This window comes from Equus quagga, chromosome 16, assembly GCF_021613505.1.
Source record: "Equus quagga isolate Etosha38 chromosome 16, UCLA_HA_Equagga_1.0, whole genome shotgun sequence".
NCBI classification, from domain to species: domain Eukaryota; kingdom Metazoa; phylum Chordata; class Mammalia; order Perissodactyla; family Equidae; genus Equus; species Equus quagga.
In genome coordinates this window covers 74,188,303-74,209,453 of record NC_060282.1, presented here as the reverse complement: position 1 = coordinate 74,209,453, position 21,151 = coordinate 74,188,303, and positions in this window count along the sequence as shown.

Sequence of the window (21,151 nt, the reverse complement as noted above, 5' to 3'; positions counted from 1 at the left end):
AGCAATCCAAATTAAACTTTGTATTGCAGACAAATGTTCCAACTATTTTTAATTGTTTTACTCTGAGTAAAATAGAGCTTTAGTGTACTTTGAAAGGGCACTGCGAAGGTTGTTGTCAGGAAAGAGTGGCCACCGTGAACAAGACTAATTTAGGCTCAGCTCCCTCTTAAAAAAACCCACCAAATTCTTTCTTTGAAATAATGAGAATTACTTTGTGGTTGTGCAAAGCTATAATTCTTCCATGAGAAGTCAGAGTAAACATCTGATGGCAAAATTCACAAAATAATCACTTTTGGTCCATTTCCTTTGGCTTTACACTTTGTTTGTATAGTGGTGTGAGGGTTTCAGTTACTGCTTCATCTGTGAAGTTTAGCCTGTTTGGGTAGAGTAGCTTTGGGAAATAATGGGATGACTATCCAACATCAAATGACTAATGCACAAGAGAAAATTCTATATGTAACTACAATAGGACAAAAGATATAAATGCCTAGCCCCAGGAGTACCTCCCTTCCATGAGAGCAACATTTGACCATTGAGCGACCATGTAACTTAATGTCCAAATGGGAACACTTTTGAGAGTGAGAGTGGTTAGGACAAGAGGCATGAATCAGAATATATCAGAATCATATTAGGATCAAATCATATCAGGCCAACTGGAACACATGTTCAACTTACTCGGTGAACTCTTTTGGACCATTTTGCTTCTCTCTCTCTTTCTCTGTTTTTTTTCTTCCTGGCATTATTGACACTCCTATGTTATACTCAATTTTATCGCTTATCTTCATATCCAGTTGGCAATATCACACTGTTATGTGCATTATACTTATAGAATTCAAAGCAAGAATTTGGCAGCATATGGAAGTGAAGGTGAATTATCTCATATGATTTCTGAAGGTCAGGAATCCAAGCTTAGTTAGGTATTTGTGCTCAGTGTCTCTCATGAGGTGGCCTTCAGACTGTCAGCCAGAGCTGCAATCCCCTCAAGATTTGATGGGGATTGGAGGATCGACTTCCAAGAAGGCTCATTCATATGGCTTCTGGTTGTAGATTTTAGTTCTTTGCTGGCTGTTGGCAGAAGACCTCATTGCTTTACCAAATGGCTTCCATCTACAACTTTCTCATGATGTGACAGCTGACTTCCCATAAAATAAGAAATTCAAGAGAGAAGTAGAGCAACCAAGATGAAAATTATAATGTCTTTCCTGCTCTAATCTTGGAAGTGGCATGCTGCCATGTTCTATTGGTCACACAAACCAGCCTTAATATGAATAGGAGAGGACTATAAAAAGTTGTAAATACCAGACGCAGGAGATCATGGGAGGACATCTTGGAGGTTGACTACCAGAGTGCACGGGGAGAAAATTAAGGACATAAAGGACAGATTTTACATGTTAGGAGGTACTCTGGACTGAACTGTGTTGTCCCCTGCCCATCCTCACCACCAGATTCACATGTTGAAGCTCTAATCCCTAATGTGACACTCCTTGGGGAAAGAGGACCTGTGAGGAGGTGATAACGTTAAAGGAGTTCATAAGGATGGGTTTATAATCTGTAATCCAATAAGGGCGGTGCCTTTAAAAGAAGATGAAGAAACCTCAGAGCTCTCTGTGTCTCAGTCACGTGAGGACACAGTGAGAAGGTGGCCATCTATACCCCAAGGAGAGAGCCCTCACCAGATACTGACCCTGTTGGTACCTTGATCTTGAACTTCCAGTCTCCATAATTGTGACAAATTTCTGTCGTTTAAACCACCGGACCTTTGGTATTTTGTTATGGCAGCTCAAGCACAGCAATACAGGAAGAAACCAGCGAGAAGGTTGTCACAGAAGCGAAATGAAGAAGACATTTCCAGAAGGAAAAGGTAGCCAATAGTGTCAATTGAGCATTGTGTGCGATTGTTTGAAATTTATTAGCAGTAGGTGAGTGACCTCCTTTATGTAGAGAAAATTAAGGTTGCAGATCATAATTACAGTCTCTGCTTATCCAAAGATATATGTTTGGTTAAATGGTAGAGCCAAGTTTGATTTCTTAACAAAATATTGGAATTCTTTTAAATTCCTCTTTTTATCTACTTGGAGTTCTTTCATTATTGCATTCTGACTTTGATCTACTAAATTTTAATATCTTACATATTCATTTGTATATATATATATAATTTTTTTCTCTGAAACTCTATAATGTCACTAAATTTGCTAATTCCTGTCTCATATTCTGGGAGAAAAAAGTCTAAACCATATACCAGTTTAATGAAATATTCACTTCAGGTATTAAATTCACTGACTATGTTAGTCAGATTTTACTTAAAAACAACAAGATACCTTTAGAAAATGAGATATTAAGCCTATATAGCATTCTAGAAATATTTGATTGCCTATTTTTAAAGTGATGAAAAAATTAGCTGATTGTGTACATTATAAAGTCTTCAAAAAGCCTAGTTGAATATTTTAAATGCTTCGATTTTAATTACATATCGTGCTTCTTCAGCTTATTAAAAAGATGTAAAAAGGTTCAAACCATGCCACTCTAACAAAACAGCAGGCGTCAGCTCTAACTGCTTTGGAAAATATTTATCGTATTCAGTTAATTGAGCTCTTTAGAGAATGTTACAATCCTGTTCATTCGTCTTATGCAGTCCTTGCGGTAGATTTTCTTTCTTATTTGCTGTACTCCTTTGCATTCTATGATAAAATTATGGCTGAAAGTTTTCTGGTTTTCGAGCAAACTTAATTTTACCCTTCTTCAGTCTTTCAATCACAATAAACTGTGTCCCACTAACTCCATTTCCTAGCTTGTAGAATCATAAAATTCATTCTAAGCATCCTGAGGCTACTTTGACAATTTTTGGAAATTTTACTTATCTCAGATTAACATGCAGTATGCCAAATACTTTAAATCTCCATGGATGGGTGTACATCAAAATATGAGCATGATGTTTTTTCTAATGAGTTTATGAAGTGGTTTAAGACAAACTGAAGAAAGTATTAAGAGCTATAAAATTTGGTCCGTGGCAGTATCCACCCAAAAAGCAGAGGCAAGTGACCAACTTTTGTATGTTTACAAGTTCAATTAGGTAGATATGTCTTCAGGTAATTTATCTAAGGAGTATCATCTTATACAACACTCTTGGATTTTTCTACAAGAAACCATGTTGCTCAATAGTCATAAAATGTGAATCAGTTCTTCTGTAGAAGGTAGCTGTGCCTTTGAGGACAAAAGTTGAAATAGCAACATCTACTTCCACGTGTGGTGCTTGGCTCCAGTGCTCAATTTGTAGAATTATAATAAGATCTTTGATTTTAGGGGTTGGCCCTGTGGTGTAATGGTTAAGATTGGGGCACTCCAATTCAGCAGCCTGAATCCCAGATCCTGGGCACAGACCTACTCCCCTTGTCAGCCATGCTTTGGTGGTGACCCACATATAAAACAGGAAGATTGGCACAGATGTTAGCTCAGGGAGAATTGTCCTCAACAACAACAACAAGATCTTTGATTTTAAGGTAATACCTTCACCTTGGAAAAAATAAATGATAATCTTTATGTTAGAATTACCTGAGGGATACTGAGGAAATTAACATACTACTATAACTTTAGAAATCTCAGATGGACACCTAAGTCTGCCAAACATAGTGTATTATTTCATTTTAAATTGTCTTCATGTCTATTTCTGGTACATTGAGGTATGTGTGTGTGCATGTGTGCATGCCTTATAGGCACATTTTTGTTTTAATAGAATATAATTAAAAATAATGACCTGAAGACCAATTAGTTGGCACTATTAGTGTATTGAAAGGTGGTGAAACTGTGAATAGATCATAAGGAAGCTTTTAGGTAGATTGAATAAATTCCTGAAAAGCTAGAACCATTGTTTCATCAAGGCAATGAGCCTCACCTGTGGAGGTTATCAATCCTGTCTGTCCCATCCCCTCCCCACTGAGGGGTAAATATAATAATCTCTAAGAAAAGGAAGTATGATCTTAAAACTCCAGTAATGATTCTGAGGAAAGCATGCCCTCCCCATCCCACCCCCAGCTCCTTTTAGAATAATCATCCACATTGGTGAGGCTTAAGGCCAGGAAGGCAAGTCACCTTCCCGAAGAGCCTCTGCAGTTTACTATCGATGCTTAAAATTTCACCATTGTTCATTCATTCATGTGAGTCTCGGAGGTTTTTAGAATTCCTGTTCAGTGTAAGGACCTTCCCCCTGGTGTGGTAAAACAACTGAAAGCTACTTTCAGAGGTACCCTTAGGTGAAGTAACGTTTTAGATAGAAAGACATACATGCTGTTTCTATTGATAATGTTCCTGAAGACAAAATTTGTACTCAGTATCAATATGACTAGTGTTAATTTAGCATATCAGTTTGAATAAGTTTTAGTGATGGACTTTGCTCTGCCTTCCCCACCAGGGTGATTTCAGTGCACCGCAACCTTAGACAAAATCCAATTTTCTTGATGGCAGAGTCCAGTAACTCTTATAGGGTCTATGGACACAAAAGAGTGAGGGAGGTAGAATTTTTACTTAGTACTCTTTTATCACTGCTTTAGAACCATTTTATCATGTCTCCATTACTTTAAAACCACAGCCGCCATTGCTCCAACTTCTATTTCCCACCTCCTCCGCCTTCTCAGAAGGCAGAGTCTGTTCTGTCCTACATGTGCCTTACTTCAGAGTGTTTCTCCGCACAGACTTATTTCTTACAAGAAACATCAATTTAAGATATGTGACATATGTACTTTAGTCCAGAAAGAAACAAAGTCCCATAGCTGTAAGCTCAAAGTAAATGGTGTGTGTTGGTGCAAAACCAACCAAACTTTACAAAAACGGTCATTCCAAAAGAAATGTAGTCAACTTTGCCTCTCATTTCTTTTTCGCTGAGTTTTAAAATGACTTGTAATCCAAATTTTAAATGAGTCTTCTCATTCAAAGTGACTGATATTTTGTTTGAATTGGCAGGGATTTTTTTAAATCAATTCAGTCAAAATTCTGATTGATTTGGGTAGATGTAATTATGATGTATTTGCTACATGCAAATATGTATTTTTTAAATTCTTGTAATGAAGAACAATTGGATGCCAAATCTTAGCTCTGAAGCCAGCGTGTTCAAAGAAATATTGTAAATACTAAATATTATTTTATTTTAAATATTAAAGAAAATATTGGCAAATTTTTCTTAATTCATTCATTTATTTTCCCAATATGCATCTTACTTGTAAGTGGGTATTATTAAAATTCTTAAACTTCTGTGAAAACATTTTTAATGTTTTCATTATATTTTTACTTTGGTCTGATGTTTTCCATTTTAGTCTGCAGAACTCATATTTAAATACATCCATCAATGAATATTTATCACATAAACAATAGTAAAAGGATATAGAAAAACAGTTTGAATATTTTCATATACATATTTTATATCTCCCCCCTTGTATCCATTCCTATTTCCAACATGCTAGATTATCCTCTCTTCAGTGAACTCCAAAGTCACTGGCCTCTCTCTCTCTTTCTTTTTTTTATTTTTAGTCTCTCCACTTCTTTGACAACTTCTCTATGCTTCTCAGGAAACTCCACTGTTTGCCTGGAATCTATAAAATAAAACCCATGCTCCTTAATCTGTGAGTAAAATTTCCGTCAATTTTTCCCAATTTATTTTTTGGGTTAAAGTATTACATCTTTTACATCTTCCGTCTCAGTCAAGTGTGTGTCTGTGTCCGTGTGTGGGTTTGTGAGTGAGTATACATGTGTGTAAGTGTGTGTTTTAATCATTCCTGGACAAAATCTTTTGTGTTTTCCAGCCCCACACATTGTTTATATGATTCCAAATGTCTGCAGTGTCTCCTCCTTTCTCTTTACCTAATTAAATTCTATTCATCCCTTGCGTTAAAGTAATTCCTGCTATTTGCTGCTGCAGATAAAAGCAGAATCCCAGTGGCTTATGCCAGCAGAGATTTCTTCCTCCTTTAGGTAAAGTCCGGTGGGTCAGGTGGCTTAGGTAGTTTTCTTGCATCCTGTAGCTGTGCTGTCTGGAGAAATATGTGACTTCCCAGGCTATGAGGCTGAAGAAGAGAATGATGGACGACGCCCATGGATACCTAATTGCCCTTGCCTAGAAAAGACACAAGTTACTTCCTCTCCTAGTCCTCTGACATGAACGACTAACTAAAAGGAGGCTAAGGAAAGGAGGGAAACACATGGAATATTTGGGGCACACTGTCTTAGTCAATTGTATTAGCACAGACACAATCCACTTCTACTGTGGAAGCTTAACCCACCGCCTCAACCTGAAGCAATCTTTTTCTCCCCCAAAATTCTATGCCAATTTTCTAAAAAATTGCCCTTCCTAATCATAATGAGCAGCCTTGTAGCATCTTTTCTACCATCTTTTAAATAAAGGCAATTTTTCCAAAATTTATTTTCTCTCTTGAATTAAATTGTAAGTTCTTTGAGGGCGGGATCTATAGTAGATATCTTGTGAGAGAACTTAGCCAGATGCCTTACGTATAATGGAGGCTCAGTCAGAAGTTGTTGCTGATTTCAGGTTCCAAACAGTTTCAATTGACGGAAAAACATATAATGAAACAAGACTTCCATTGCACTGCAGGCTTCCCATGTATGACAAACATTATTAAGACTAATTATTATGTTGCTGATGATGTTTCTTCTAAAACCTTAGTGGAAGGACAAATTCATCTGAAAGAGATTTTTAAAAGGGAGAGGTCACACAATATATTACTGCTCTTTTGAACCCCTCTATTTCTCAAGGTTGCTAATACCTGCTGCGACTGATGACAACAACAACCATTTTCAATGGTAATGTATGTTATTCAAAAAATTAAATGCTTTAATTACGTTGATTCTCAAACAAACCTAAAGAAAGGGAAGATGTTATCCTAAATCTTATTGTTTAAATGAAGAAACTGAGGTTCCAAGTAATTGTGGGACTTATCATTATACAGCTATAGCATTAATAAAGAAATTAAAGATATTCTAATCCCAGCAGTTTCGTTTACAGATGAGAAAATCACAACCCAAATGGGTTAAGTGACTGGTATAAGGTCCCGCAGAGAATGAGCGGATACAGCAAAATCAAAGCTCCTCAAGTCCAGCGATATTTAGCCTGCACTATTCTGTCCTTTATTCAATTAAGAACTACCCAAAATATGCACTGTTTAAAAAAACTATTTAAAACAGCATCTATCTCAAATGGAATAAATGCCAACATCTTTATAAGTCATAAGTTTTTAATATCTTTTATGTCTTCCTCATTAAAAGGCAGAAGTCTTTGGGGGGGAAAGAGAGATTTCTCTTAGGTGAGAGTGTTCAGTGTAAATTTTGAACCTTAATTATATTTGATTTTAAATTGGGTGTGCAGCAAGTATGTGAGGTTAATGATAGGCTTAAATTTTTCTCAACGTGTTGACAAAGCTAGGAAATATAGCAAATAGAAAAAGAACATAAGATATTTAGAACTCCTCTTAATATAGAATTGATGCAACCACATTTGGTTTCAAAAATATTTGGTAGTATTCATTTTAAGCTAGTAACTGCAATTCTACTATGAATTATTTTCACCATTATTTTAAAACTAGAATACTGTTGATAGTATTTAATATTAACACTCTCTATGTCCTAGATTCTGTAAGAAACAAATAAAATATGCAGTTCTGTTTCCAGGACAGTTTCATTTGCATTTCATTACACTTTTAACCCTCAATTTTTATTCTTTTAGAGGCTATTATCGGGACTGGTAATCATACCTTATATATTATAAACAACATTTGGGTCATCAAAGAACTCATGTGGTCCATTCCTCTGATTCTGAGCATGACAACTTTAGACCATTCAAAACTAGGCTTGCTTTTCTAATTTTTCAAGACACCAGGTGTGAAGATCAAATCAATCAAATAAAAAATACATATATTTCCTTGGAGGCTGATATGTAAAAGAAATTGTGCTATATCTTGTGAGGAATAAAATAGTTAGCATTTGGTCTCAAGCTCACAATCAGAGAATAAACTAAAAACACAATACAAGATGCAAAATGTCATTTTAATAAAGCAATAGCGAAGTCATAAAGCAATATTTGATTTATTCCCAAATGATTGATTCAGGCAAGACATGCTGTTAGAGTTCCGAGAAAGGAGGAATACATTCTGACATTCAATAGAAAGTCTCTGTTGCTGTAACTAAAGGCAATTTTATCTGACTTAGTCTTCTGTGATCACTAGAGCCGGCAAGTTGCAAGTTTTCCTTTTTTTTCCCCATTCTTCCTGTGTTAGACATTACCCACACCATCTAAGCCTTCTTTTAAACTTTTCCTCTAGGTTTCAGTTGAGTATGTGTTAAATAATCTATATTTATTGAAAATTGTGCTTTAAGTAAATTTCCATATTAGATTGAAGTGTAAACTAATGGAAAACTTGTTTCCCATCTCCCAGGTACATACAGCACAGTTAAATCTATGTTGTCACTTCTTTCATGATTTTCAAGTTGGTTTTAGCCTTATTTGAATCTAGGTAAGACTTTCTCACCCCAAATATACACAGTACTTTCTCGAAATAATGTGTGCTCTGACCCCATAACTATATCTTTTTTTGAAAGCAATTTGATTCAATTTTGCTCAAATGTATTAACATTGCCATTGCAAATAACTCACTTGGCAGGAACAAAAAAGTTCACATATCAATGTGATTAGAAAAGAGGGTGAGGCACTGGAATAAGCGTGAGAGGCATTTTGGAATTAATTAAGATTAAGGGTACCTGCACCTCATATTTCACCCAAACAAAAGCACAGGCTATATGCAATGTAGCCCTTTCCTCAGCCTCCTTAGTTCCCTTTGCCCTGTAGTTGACAAATCATTCCTTTAATTAATCAATTCTGTTTCTAGACTATAAAATATTAGGTAAAACATTCTTTTTGATTCATTTTTTTTTTGCACCCTAAATTTCTGAATATACATATTGTTGAAACAGGAATAGAAATAGTCTATTTTGGGGAGGAGGCAGATATTTAAGACTATGCTGTAAAAGAAAAACCTATGTGAGTTATAAACTCTTTTCAATATAACACACACAAATCTGAAAGAAATACTCTTGAAATGATTTGAGGGTCTATTCTTTTCCAGTGATAAAATGCTTATGGACTCAGAATGTATGCCACTGTGTTCATGACTGGTAGATGTGACATGTCTATTCTTTTTCTCCTTCTCCAAGTCACTGTTATAATGCAAAATTATCATGTAGTAACACAACCAAATCTTCTCTACCTGTCCCTTCTCGGTAAATATATTGTTAGAGATTTTCTGCCAGGGTATGAACACATGAGGGTGAAAACGTGAAAAATGCCCTTCTCTACCCACACTTTCTTTCATGTTTATTGCACCTCACAAAGCGGGAGGAGATTTGGTGTGGAACAAAGAGAAAGTAGAATAAAGCCATATAGAGCTGTGAATCTTATGTGTTTCATACTCACAGGTACTGATGTAGTTTCTCCCTAGAGGAAACAGTCCTCTCTTATGGGCACTGTGAAGAATATAAACCAACCATTTACATAAGAGATAACATAAACAAGCAGAGATGACATCAATCATTAGATAAGATTTTATTTCCACTAAATTATCCTGAATGTTTTTAATAATACTGACATGGGCAAGAGTGTAGAGAAATAGGATGAAATTTAAACCTAGATTACAGCTGACAATAGTTAACATTAAATACTCTGGTGCCAGTGCTCAATCAAATGGCTGCATCCAACAATTATGTCTTTTGCCCTAGCTATTCAAATCATTGAATAAGTTTCCTGGAAATCAAACTAGGTCTAACAAGTCCTCTCCCAGGATCTTAATCTGTAATTGTTGCTGGGAACCAAGAGAGGCAGTTGAAGGGAAAATCAGAACCTAGCCCGTCCACCCTCCCCCATATTGGTATTGAACTATCTTCATGTCTTCTGTGTATTTCCAATGTATTGCAGAGCCACCTATAATAATGTCATCCATTTACTCAGCCGATAGTTGAATAACATTCTTTTAACGCCTCTCACTATGCCAAATGATAAGCTTTCAAAGAAAACTGCAATCCACTGCAAATGTCAACTCCTTTCTTTGTACTGGCACAAAAACAGACTGCGGTGTAGACCCATTACATCTATATCTAAGTTATGGCTGGGTGGCCACCGCAGGAACAAAAGGCAGTAAAGTTGGAAAGAGATGCTATATTTATCAGGAAAGCATGTAGCTCTTTAAATAAACACTACTTTGAAGATGTAAAAGAATCGTTCCATATTACTGTTAAGTAATCACCATGAAGACTCCTTGAAATTAGGAGGCGAAAAGAGGAATGCATGGAAAAAGCCATGACTTCTTGGATCTTAACAATTGTTAATGGTAAGTGGATCAGAGTCTTTAAGAATACAGACTATTTGTGTGTGTGTGTGTGTTACACACACACAAAAGCTATAGAAATGTGTTTTATACGTAAGAATGTATATACATACACGTGTATTTAGAAAATATATTACACATGCAATTATTAAGGAGAAAATGCAAATAAAGGAAAATATCTGCTTTACAAAGTGTAAAACTTTCATAATGAACTTGCATATCAGAAAATTCCAGAATATTCCATTTATATAGAGAGGATATATTTCTAAAGGGTATTGTCAGAACCATAAGCTTTGATGCCATTATTCTTAGAGCAATGAGCTTATGAGTCATTTAGTTGGGTTTTATTTTAAGCGGGTTTCAATTTTGAGTCAGAAAGAATGTATGACAGTTGGAATATGAAAGGTTTTTGCCACGATGACCACTTTCTTGCAAGAAGAACCAAAGAAAGTTGAACAAGTCTTCTTCATCTAGAAATAAACTTCAACGTGCCTTTCACTTTTCTAGACCCATAGACAGTGGCCTTCAGTTACCTGCATAATTCTCCTTGATCCCAAGAAAATATTTAATTGGATAGGAAATATAAGAAGCTAATTTGTTAATCACAGTTTGGATTTTAAGCTTGATTATTTGGGGGCTATTTGTTTTGCTACTTTTCTGTGCCCCCTTTTCATAATGTAACTCTATTATGGCGAATGGCATGATTGAAGTAGACAAAATTAATCTTTTTTGTAACTGGATTTTCTTATAAGGAGATGTTTGGAATCTGAGATATAGGCTTAGTTAAGAATTATCATAACACACGCCTTCACACACACTCGTGCACACACACACACACACGCACACACACAAACATACTAACCTAGTTTTCCACATGCTTCTTTGAGTGATTGCTCCTGACCACATACACTGAGTGTCTGTGCTGATTAAATTCTGTGATCTTTTCTCCACATTTAATTCATCTTGTCAGGTATGGAAGACCAATGGCTTCATTTCAAAAGAAAGAAAGAAAGAAAAAGCATAGGGCTTTGTTCCTTGACCTTTGGTTCTGAGAAAAGTACTAAAACACTGAAACACACCCATCGAAAGGGCCAACTTTGATAGCTAATTTCTATTTTGTGCAAGAGATTGAGGGATTTTTCAGATTTAAAATGAGGCTGAGCTTTGGAGGCGAGGCAGACGTTCTCCTCTGCCTTGGACACCAGCTGGAGAAATGATCTTCCACGTCTCTGTCAGATTCCCACACACGGCCTGTGAAGTTTCCCGGGTCCAGGCTGGTTATCTCACAAATCTGTGCAAAGCTCCAGTGAATAATTTATACCAGGCATGAGGTGACAAGTTAAACACGCCCATTTTGTCTAAAATGCTATGAAGGCATCAAGATGGGGCCAAGCTGCAAGGCCAGGGGAGCTGGGCTTATGGGAAGCGGAGTATGTCTGGAAGAGAGGACGCCGCTGTAAAGAAAATGAGATGTAATGAGATACTCTTTCATGCATAATTCATAGGTGAAAACATGACTGCGTAAAAAGCCATGGATTTTAACAAGGCAAGCCTGCAATCATGCACATTATCTTCCCAGAGGAACTTTATATAATATTGGTCAAAAAGGAGAGGATTCTGAATATCAGTACAAAATAAAGCTGACAGGTTTTCAAATGCAGCAGAATTTACTTTAATGTACAATGCCTGTTAAAGAAACAATTTCTATTTACACCTGAAAATACTGCTTAGCCAAAAATTTACTTTAAAACATCTGCTATCTCTTCTTTAAATGGAAAAGAAAGACAGAGAAGGAGGAGAATAGAAGATTCATATTGACAAACATAACTTAGATGCATAAGCTTAAGTGCATATTTACCAAATCTTGCAAGGTTAGGTTAAACTGGACTTGGCAGGCATTTTCACTCCTCTGGCAACAAAAGTTCAGAGAGAAATGTAGGCAACGAAGAGGCTTTGAAAATGACAACATGTCAGCTATTGTCAACATAAAATTTAATTTGCTTGTGTTATAAAAGCAAATATTATAATTCAGCTTTCAAGACCAGTTTTGAGGCTAACACCTGTCTGATTTGAAATGGTGTTTAACACGTGGGGTTCTTAGTGGAAGGATTAAAGAAGAATGATGATTAAAGCTTGGGATGTCTTAAATTTATCACCACCAAATCCTAAGATGTCTTAGCTTGAAAGATTGGTGGGGTGGAGTGTGGGGGTGGGGACTGTCCTCTGACTGTCCACACTTTGGAAATACGTAGGAAAACAGGAGATACAACAAAAGGGGTCAGAGGCGTCTGCAAAACCTACAAGCTGGAGAGCTGTGGGGCTTGTTTGCTTGGCTTACGCTGTGTAATATCAATATTCGAAAGAGGAGCGAAGTAGCCACAGTGCATCCGGTTAGTTTTGTGGCTCTGATATTTGGCTGAAGGAAGCAGCATGTGTTGAAAAAGGTTGGCGTATCAACATCGATGTGATCATCAACCACAGGATTTGTTTCTAAGGTCCACGCTTTAAGAAACAGATATGCTACAAAGAAAAGCAGTTTGAAGTGGCTTAGATGCCAAACAGTCTATTCCACTTAAATGAAATCGTGCTATTAACTTCTGTTTAATGAAATTCACTTACGCTTTAGGTTTTGGCAACCTTTGGAAAATGTGGGCTTTGGGAGTTAGGCAATGATTTAATTTCGAAGTATGGAGTCTTAACTTTTTGTGACTCAGTGGCAAAACAAAGCATAACTATGCCGGGAGCTGGTCACAAAAACAGTCCTTTCAATATTGGAGGACATTCATCCAGGTTCCAGAGATAAACTTGCAGCCTGAGTTTGACCACTTGCATGATGTTTAACTGTTCACTTTAATATTACTCTGATATCTCCCTGGCGCTGTTTTGCATTTAAAAGATATTTACAACCCACTGCTCCCTGTACAGCCTCAGGGACAAGAGGTTATCTCTCCAGGGCATGCAGAGCTAGCCAGCTAGTTACACTTGGTTAACCTTAACAACAGAGCTTAATTCTCTACTGCTTTCTTTCCTCCTTTCTTAAAAAAAAAAAAAAACAGAGGGACTTATCTCTGCTTTTAATAAATCCAAATTTGTAGTATGGCTGGGAAAAGACAGTTCAGGATGACAGTATCTATTCCTGGCTCTGCTGGAAGGTGAGAAGAGGTGATCCCCATCTGTTCCCTCTACCTGACAGCTGTGCTCTCTGCCACCTCCTGTTGCCAGTTCAGCACACCGCTGAGAAGTTTGCTATATTGAGGGATCCATTTTCAAGCACAGAAGGAATTTGTTTGCTTGTACACCTGTGCTCTCAAGGAAGTTTTCCTATTGCTTATGCCAGTTGGATGACTTGCTGAATTCTTTAGCACATATAAAAATGCAAAGTGCCTGAAATGGGAATCAAATGATAACATTATTAGAATTCTCTCTCGGGGTCAGTTGAGACAGACGCCTGCATTAGGAGGATGTGCCTGCGTACAGCTTCTCTGATCTAAATTTGTTTCCTATTTGTTTCCCTTTCTGTGAAAGCAATGCACATATTAAAATATCATATAGGATGCAAAAGCACATTTGAAAGAAAAAAGGGGCACAATGAGACATGAATTTTAAAACTGCATTGACTGAGCTTCCTGCACAAGTGTTGGTAAAGGCTATTGTAGGTCTTTTGGATTCCACGTTTGTCTGGCAACCTCATCCAGTTATCAGTCTCAAAAACAAGTTGCATGAGGAGGAAGATGCAATCCCCAAATCAATTGAATTTGCTTTTCTTACTCAATCAAGTAAAATCAGATTATATCATCACTTTCTTAAATTCTTGAAAAGTCCACCTATGACACATAAAACATAGGTCCCTTTTGGGAGTTGGCTTCGGCCTGCCCTTCCAAATCCATTTCTCACCACTTTCCTCTCTTACTCTGCTTCAGCCACTCAGCTTTCATGATGATAACAAAGATGATGGGATCTGGAAGCAAGAATAGAGAAGTTGGCTTTTAAGGTAAGAACTGTACTTCCTCCATTGTGAAGAGGAAAAGATGTACAGGTGCAGGCAGTAGAAAAATTAGGGAATTCTTCTTTAGTGGTATCGTTTTTTTATGAATGACACATGAGATAAAGAAAACTTCAGGAAGGATTTCAGATTTTCTCATAAAGTGACCTAGAGAAATTGGCATCATTCTCTGTATCTAGAAAAGGGAATGATGATAACTAAAGAAACCAGCATGGGTTCACTAAGAATAACAATTTCGGGCAAATTTCATTTTGTTCTAGACACTGTTATTAGATGAGAAAATTAAGGTATAGTAATAACGTTTGGCAAGTTTTCTTGTGATGAAAAATCTTACTCCATGCTTATAGCTGTGATAGATTGGAAGCAGAGAAAATGAGTTCGCCCAAAGCTGCTGACCATTAGCAACGTAGAAAAAGGAATCCAATTGTGAGCCACAAGGCTTTGTCTTACTCCCTTCTATTCACACTGTATGAATAATTTGGATAGAAAAATGCAAGGCACTTTTATCAAATTTGTGGGCAACTTGAAGTTAGGAAGGAGAATGGATAGTTGCATGCAGAATGAGTACTTAAAAAAAATCACGACAAACAGAAGCATTGGCTTTATTCTTTGTGTTCTTAATACCCCTAAGTTTCCTTTTCTTTGAAGAGCTTTAAAAGATGAAATGGTTCATCCAGGATTTTAATAAAACCAGCTTTGGAATGTGGCTGGATAAGAGTTCTAAATGAGTGAAAGAGAGTATAGATTGACAATATCTATCTGTTTCTGAAAGTGTTTGAAGGTGTGAAGAGGTGATCAACATTAGTTCCTTCTACCTGATGTAGAAGATTTAATTGTCCCTGCCCTTCTTTCTACCCTGCTTCTTTTCACATTTGTGTTTCCAACCACTTCCTGATTCTCTCCCCTGATTTAATTCTATCCTTGAAGCCAAGAACATCCAACACATTTCCCACACCATCTCCACTTTCTAGATGACCTTTTCTTTTACTAGGATCTAACTACTTGCCAGGAAGGAATGTGACATATTTGGTCTAAACGTGAAAAACTGAGCTCATTTGCCACAGATAGACTCCTCTAATGAAATAATATAGAAAAAGGTGGTTTTAACACTTTATTCAGTTCAAAAGGCAAATTTCTATCAATGGCCTTTGTGCTGTGAAGGTTGCAAGTCAGGCTTACTGCAACTGCAAGAGATGATAGAAAAAGTTTCACAGCTTCTGATTTTTTTTTTTTTGTAAATGTACCTTCAACCATTGCCAATTTGTGGGATACTTGAATTAAGATGAACCAGAAGATGGGCCTTTGGTTTATTTTAATATGTAAGTTGACTAGTTTTTGGAAACCAACTGATATTTACTTAGCTGTTTCCTCAGATCAAGGGGTTTATAATTTCTTGACATGTAACAAAATGCTTAAACATGCTGAATTGTAATCTTTGAGGAAAAAACAAGGGCATTATAGATTGTTCAACGAAGAGTAAGAATTCAGTTTTAAAACTCACCGAGTTCATGGGCATGTGAGACTATACTCATTTACCATTGCTGAAGGGTCCTGAGCTAAATGGAACCTCTCATTTTTAAAAACTGCAGAATTTTTTGTTGGAAATAAAATAAGAACTTGAGAAGAAATTTTGGAAAATTTAACAAATATAACTAAATCCTCTCCTTTCTTTCTTTTCTAAATTATGTTAATATAATGCAATTTAAGAAAAAATAACCTTAGGATTTCTTTTTGAAATTTATTTGGTAGGATTGTTGTGGAATTAACGTTTCCCATAATGTACAGATTTGAATAATTTTATAATATACTAAATTTTAGAAGAGCCACAAAGTTTGTCTGTCCTCCAACCAATAACATCCATCAACAGGTGATTGGGTAAACAAATTATGGTATTTCTGTGTAGTGGAAAACTACTTGTCAATGAAAAGAACTAAACTACTGACTAATGCAACAACGTGAGTGAATTTCAACAAGAGTATTCTGAGTGTAAGAGGCCAGACATAAAAGAGTATATATTGTAAAATTTCGTTTATACCATTTTCTAGAACATGGCAGAACTTATCAATAGATTCAGAAAGTAGATCTGTGTTTGTCTCACCAGGAATGAGGGACGCATAGTGACATGAGAAAACTTTTCTGAGTAATGCAAATGTTCTGATCTTGATTCTGTTGGTGGTTACACAGGTGTGTAAATGTGTCAAAACATAAGGAACTGCATATTCATAAGGCACTGCATATTCATAAGGCACTGCATATTCAAAATTGATGGAGTTTATTCTATGTAAATTATACCTCAATAAACTTGATTTAGCAAAAAAACAAAAGAAGCTAATATACATGGATGGATTTCTGATCATATGGTCCACCATGAAAATATTTGGATGCTTCTTCTTTAAAACACCAAAATAAACTTTGTGAATGTATTGAAAGTCTCTGCTCCCTAAGTATTGAAGTGCTGCAGCTTGCAGTTCAACCAGAGGTTAGAAGGAAGGTTGCCTTGAAGAAAACTGAAGAGACATCTATGGAGCGTCTTCTCAGATCTGCATCAGGTGCTTTCAATACATGTATACACGTAGCGTTGTGTTTGAGAGTTTCTCTAAAGGAGGATAAAGGAGGAGATCTTCTTTTGTCAGGAAACTTCAAGGTAGGCCATGTGGTAGGAGTATCTTATGTTCAAGAAGCCTGAGTGTGGTCGAACTATTCTACATGAGACAAGGGTAGGAGCATGTGGATTGCCATAGGAAGGAATCTGGAAGCTTGGATGTAGCAGGCCCAGTGGTGGGAGTGAGCAGATAGGGGGAGTTTGTGAGATTCATGGTGGGATCCTGCCACACAACCTTCTAAGTCTACAATAGAGTCTGTACATGTTTATGGCAGAGGTGATGACTTGGCCTGGTGTGACCCAGAGTAGAAAAGAAGGAGATAGTAAATATGTGAGAATCAGACTATCATGGCCCACTCACTGGGAATTAGCAGACATCTTGCAAGGCTTGAGCATTTGCCTACAATAAATGTCAGGGTCTGCATCTTTCCTACATAAATCTGTAGAACTCATTTGACTTTCTAGGTTACAGATTTATACAATATTGTTTTTATAATATGTGTAATACATTTTTAAAATTTATCTCAATGTAACAAATGAGGAAAATAAGGTGTCTTAGGGTCACAGTTGAGAAAGAAGAAGGAACCATAAAGACTGGCTTTCAGCTTGTCGAAATCCACACACTAGAAGTGTGACTTTACTTTTCTATCGTGGATAAATTCCAAAACATCAAATGTTTGTGTAAATATGTTTTCTGAAGTCAAAATTTGTTTGTGTGAGACTTGGTTTTGGAATAATCTATTATGTGACATTCCTACTTGAGGTGGTCAAAAATTTAGAGATAAATTTAAGCAAAAATTATAAGTACTAAAAATGACAAGTACTGTTTTTACTGTTCAAAGTTTATTTTGTAAATATTCAATTCACTGTTATAAAGTTTTTAAAGAGATATCATTTTGCTCTTTTTCTGTAATTCTCTTGAGTTCTCTACTGCTGAATTCTTAAATGCTTCCTTTCTTCATCTAAGGGATAATTAAGATCAATACTTGGGGCCAGGAGGAAGAAAATTGGCTTTCTTTATAAGTAAGGAATCCTTTCTATTACCCCATTAAACATAAGCATCACCTTTCTAGCAAACACAAAACTACCATGCAGCCAACCAAAGAAAGGTTTATTCTAGTTTTTTCTTTTTTTTCTCAATTTAGTGTTTGTCAAAATATTGAAGAACTATACTATTTTTTTTCCCTGAAAGGATAAGTAGCTTTATTAGCTTATAGTAATTGGCCTCGCTGCTTTATTTTTGTTTTTATAGATTAGATTTGTAGATTGCTGAGTGACTTTTAGAACAAGGTGTTCAACTCATTGATGGGTCATGAAATCAGTTTCGTAGGTTGTGATCAGCAGTTTTTAAAAATGAGATGATAGCAAATAGAGTTTGTCACACATAGCAACTGTACTTGTTTTGTGAAATATATTTTTTCAGCTATATGTACACATGCTTCTCTGTGTGTGCATATGTGTGGGTGTGAGTGTGAGTACTGTGTTCCAAGATAAAAAGTATTCCTTACTGTGGGTTGAGAACAGCAAAAAATATTTTTAAAATAGTTTATAAAAGTGTTTTAGAGGATCATCTAGGAGTCCGTGATGGCTGAAATAATTGATGATCTTCCTGTGAAGAAATAGGTAGTAAATAATTGCTGAGCTGAACACCCAGATTCGCAAATTTCATTACAGTGGGATTAAATAAAAATGTTAGGTTCAGAGATGGCGTTCCTACATCTTTTTTGGAAGTCATTGCACACTTGTTTTATTCCTTGCTTAAACAATATATGTTAAAAACACTATGTCAATATATTTTCAGGACATTCAAAAATCAAAACATCATTGAACCTCTGTGGCTCACATTTTGATGAAATATAAATATTTCCATCTGTTTTTTTACTCCCTTTGCCTGAAATGCTCTGTTTCCAGTTGGTCATATATGATAAGTACTTTGTATGATTCAGATATCATTTCTAATGTCTCTCCTAGGGAACGGTTTCTGGAACCACAAATCCAAAGTATATTCCCTTAGTATGTCACAATATTTTTTTCTTTTTAATGATACTTATCACTCCCCCAAATTATCTTGCGTAATAAAACATTTTTCTTTTTCTTTATATTCTACCCACCCAATCTAAAATCCACTTGTCCATCTCTCCAGAAAGTAAACTACGCAAGAGCAAGCTCCTTGCCTGTCTTGCCTTAGAGAAGTCTCTGACACAAAGTCATTGCTCAGTAAGTATTTGTTGATTAGATGACTGATTTAATTTCAGAAATAATAACAAAACTTTGTTAATTGCTTTAAAAAAACTTTCTAAAAGGGCAAATCAGGATGGCCACAGCAATATAGCATTCATAATGATGTCTTTTCAGCCTGGCTTTGTCCTCATTAAGGCCTATCTATTTACTTTTTTACTCTGACTAGCAGTATTTGGGTTCCAAATCTTGAATGGTTTAGGAAATAATCAGAAAAAAAGAAAAGCTTACTATTAACCTTGAGCAACAATGACATTTACAACTAGAATCAACAACTATCAGGAAGGCAATTAAAATACTTGGAGTTTGTAACTAAGGTGGATGCTTTAGTATATTCCAGGCAGCGCTGTAATATTGCAGGCATTGCAGTCTTGGTTCCAGACCACTGCCACAAGTCAAGTCACAAATTTTTAGTTTCCCATTGCATAAAAATTATGTTTATATTACATCACAGTCTATTAAGTGTGCAATAGCATTATGTCTAAAAAAACAATGTACATACCTTAATTTAAAAATACTTTATTGCTAAAAAATGCTAACCATCATCTGAGCCTTCAGCAAGTTGAAATCCTTTTGCCGGTGGAGGGTCTTGCCTGGATGTTGATGGCTGCTGACTGACCAGAGTGATAGTTGCCGAAGGCTGGGGTGGCTGTGGTAATTTCTTAAAATAAGATAGCAATGAAGTTTGCCATGTGGATTGACTCTTCCTTTCCCGAACGATTTCTCCATAGCATGTGATGCTGTTTGATAGCATTTTACCCACAGAAATTCTTTCAAAGTTGAAGTCAATCCTCTGAAATCCTGCCACTGCCTTATCAACTAAGTCTACGCAATACTCGAAATCCTTTGTTGTCATTTCAACAATCTTCATACCATCTTCACCAGGAGTAGATTCCATCTCAACAAGCCATTTTCTTTGCTTATCCACGAGAAGTAACTCCTCATCCATTAAAGTTTTATAATGAGATTGCAACAATTCAGTAACATCTTCAGACTCCACTTCTAATTGTAGTTCTCTTGCTGTTTCCCCCACATCTGCAGTGACTTCTTCCACCCAAATCTTGGATCCCTCCAATTTATCCATGAGGGTTGCAATCAACTTCTTCCAAACTCCTGTTAATGTTGATATTTTGACCTCTTCCCATGAATCACAAATATTCTCAATGACATCTAGAATGCTGAATACTTTCCAGAAAGTTTTCAATTTATTTTTCCCAGATCCATCAGAGGAATCACTGTCTGTGGCAGCTATAGTCTTATGAAATATTTTTCTGAAATAATAAGACTTGAAAGTTGAAATTCCTCCTTGATCCACGGGCTGCAGAATGGATGTTGTTTTAGCAGGCATGTAAACCACAGTAATCTTGTTGTACACCTGCATCTGAGCTCTTGGGTGACCAGGACATTGTCAACGAGCAGTCATATTTTGAAAGGAATCTCTTTTTCTGAGCACTGTCTCAATAGTGGGGTTAAAATATTCAGGAAACCATGTTGTAAACAGATGGGCTGTCATCCAGGCTTTGTTGTTCCATTTATAGAGCAGAGGCAGAGTAGATTTACCATAATTCTTAAGGGCCATAGTCTTTTCAGAATGGTGAATGAGCATTGGCCTCAACTTAAAGTCACCAGCTGCAATAGCCTTTAACAAGAGAGTAAGGCTGTCCTTTGAAGCTTTGAAGCCAGACACTGACTTCTCCTCTCTAGCTATAAAAGTCCTAGAGGGCATCTTCTTCCACTATAAGGCTGTTTCATCTACATTGAAAATCTGTTGTTTAGTGTAGCTTCCTTCATTAACGATCTCAGCTAGATCTTCCGGATAACCAGCTGCAGCTTCTACATCAGCACTTGCTACTTCACCTTGCACTTTTATTTTGTAGAGATGGCTTGTTTCCTTAAACTTCATGAACCAACCTCTGCTGGCTTTAGACTTTCTTC